Source organism: Bidens hawaiensis, unplaced genomic scaffold, assembly GCF_021521415.1.
Source record: "Bidens hawaiensis isolate Kalapana, Puna unplaced genomic scaffold, B.hawaiensis_p1.1 tig00005195_1, whole genome shotgun sequence".
In the NCBI taxonomy this organism is placed as follows: Eukaryota; Viridiplantae; Streptophyta; class Magnoliopsida; order Asterales; family Asteraceae; genus Bidens; species Bidens hawaiensis.
This window is the reverse complement of record NW_027491335.1, coordinates 1,847,811-1,850,499: the sequence shown is the minus strand read 5'-3', so window position 1 is coordinate 1,850,499 and position 2,689 is coordinate 1,847,811.

Here is a 2,689-nt window from a genome sequence, read left to right as displayed (position 1 = left end):
ATAATAATAATAATAATAATAATAATAATAATAATAATCCAACACATTGAAAGTTTGGGAATTGTTTTCAAGGAGTTTGTGTGAACGTTTTGTAGTAGAAGTACTTAAGTGATCGTGTGTGTAGAGTGGAGACATAGCACTTGAAGTACTTAGTACTTAGGTTAGGTTAAGTGTTGTGGTTTAACTATTAATTATTAGTTAAAACTTTGACATCAACATCATGTCACTGTCATGTAAGCAGTGGACTTTAACTAGCCAGCATTTGAACAAATGTGTTTTGGGTTAACTAAATTAAATCATTTTTTTGAAAAAAAGACAAAAAAAATGTGATTGGTTGTTAGTGAGAGTGGATCTCAACTTTTGAGCCTCTTGGGCTTTAATCCGATGTCGCTAGAGGGGTGTGTGTGTGTGTGGGTGAGTGGGGGGGGGGGGGTGAGAAGTTAGTGTTGGGGTTGTGTTTTGACTACGGTTTAACAAGTGAGATAAAAATTGAACCCCCCCCCCCCCCCCCAACACGCACACACATGCCACCTCTACAACACAACCTTAACAATGAACAAGAAGTGATTTGGTGTTTTAGAGAAAATAAAAAAAAGTCAAACTTGTATTGCGTTTATAATGTTAGCTTATGTGCTTTAAACATGTGTTTAAATATGCCTTCTATTAAGGATATTAAAAAATATACAATACATGTAACAAACGATTAGTGAATTCTATTAATGCTTACTTTTCCTTAAGTTTAGGGCATAAAAACCCAAAATACATTTGTATACGATTACATTTTTGTTCTGTAAATCTTATAGTTAATTACGTAGTATATTTTTTGAAAGTGATTCTTTATTTTATAGAATTGTAGACATGATATTCACTATTTGTCAAATGTTACGTAAATTGTTTGGCAACCATCACTAACATTCGCTAAAAATATATTAAAACCGTAAAAGTAATTACTTTATCCCTCAACTCTATTGTACTTCAGCTTGAAAGGCTCATTGCGCCCGATTGTCCCACTCTCATCTTCGATGGCAACCGAAAATTACTAGAGGGTTTGTTAGTTTAAATGAAAAACCAAGTGTCGTTAGTAATGACAAAGTCTCTTAAACACCGAACATTTAAGTATATTTTTTAGCAGATTTTGTCTCTACTATTGAGCTACCAATCCAAGATAACAATGTGTTATGTTGTTAGCAACCTAATCATTAAAGTCATGTTTGATTCCTTAAATATGCACAGATGGAAATTTAGTTCGTAGGGATACATGTGGTAGCATTCCTCATGATATTAATCGATTAAGGTAATACCATTCCTTAAAATATAGCAATCACATGTACCACTTGTGTAAATAACTTAAATGTTTATAATTGTTCTCATTTTTTTTTCTAATTTTGTACCTGTCAATTTACTTTTATTAAATGCACATATTTTAGAAATAATGAAATTAATAGTAAAATAACCACACATGTTAAAAAATTAAACCATGATAGAAGTTAAATATTCAGCAAAAAAGAAATCAAATCGCATGCTCTAAAAGTAGAATATACAACCTTTTGAGTTCATATGTGAATTGTGATTTAGTTTGTCAATTAGCACAAACGTGGTTTGCTTTAAATTCACATGTATAATTAAACCTTGTAATTGTCTGCTTTTGGACCTTGTAAATATTGGTTCTTTGTTATATTATTTTAGTTAATTATGTTTTTCACAAGCCAGCTAGTTGAACTACAATCATTGGGTCGAAGGTGGGTTTACCTTCAAAGTTAATTAATAACAGGGCCGAAGGTAAGATGTTAGGATTGCACTGCCGACAAAGACCTTGAGCTGCAGACAGCCAGACATTGACCGTTATCGTTAAAAAATTTTTAGCCTAATGCTATAAAAAACTTGGGGTTTTACTTAAAAGTTATAATATGTTTTTATTATCGGGGTTAAACTAATAAATTTTTAAATGAACTTAATGAGTTATGATGGGTTGTGAAAAAAAATGTCTTAAGAATACGCTTAAAACAATTGAGTAATTGGGGTATTATAAACATTAATTATCAGACCAAGGACACTACCCCCACCCCCAAAAAAAAAGCCGGCCATGTATAGACGCACCATTGACACAATGCATGACAACATGCATGATTATCTTGTATTTGGGCCATAAATCAATTGCTAACGTTTAACAAGAATAATTTAGTCGTAAAGCGGACAATGTCATGACATGATATACTTGAGTTGTTACATTGTGTTTTGTGGATTTTAGTAATCAATTTGATAGTGTAATTCGATATGGCGTAAATTTTGAAACATAGGGTTCTTTGTGAAATTGAGGGGTTTTGACATCCAGGTTTTCATGATTTTGATTTTAAAACTGACTTAAAACATTGCATGTATAACTATTTTAAGACCGTGCGAAGTGTGGAGTTGTGGCCAGTGCTTTGGCTCAAAACGTCGGGGAACACTGCACCCCCCCTCCGTTTTGGCTTTCAAAAACTCTCCTAATGTTATAGAGAAATTGGTGGGGTCAAGGAAAGAAACCATCCAATAGGATGAGAGTTGGTGACGTTTTGGACGTCCATTACGCATAGTCTAATTGTTTTGGAACAAAGATAAACGGGTCAGGATGTATAAAGATCAAAATTTTGCATTGAATCAAGTTAACAAATGAGTCAAAATGTATTAAAAATGTTTATACATAATAAGT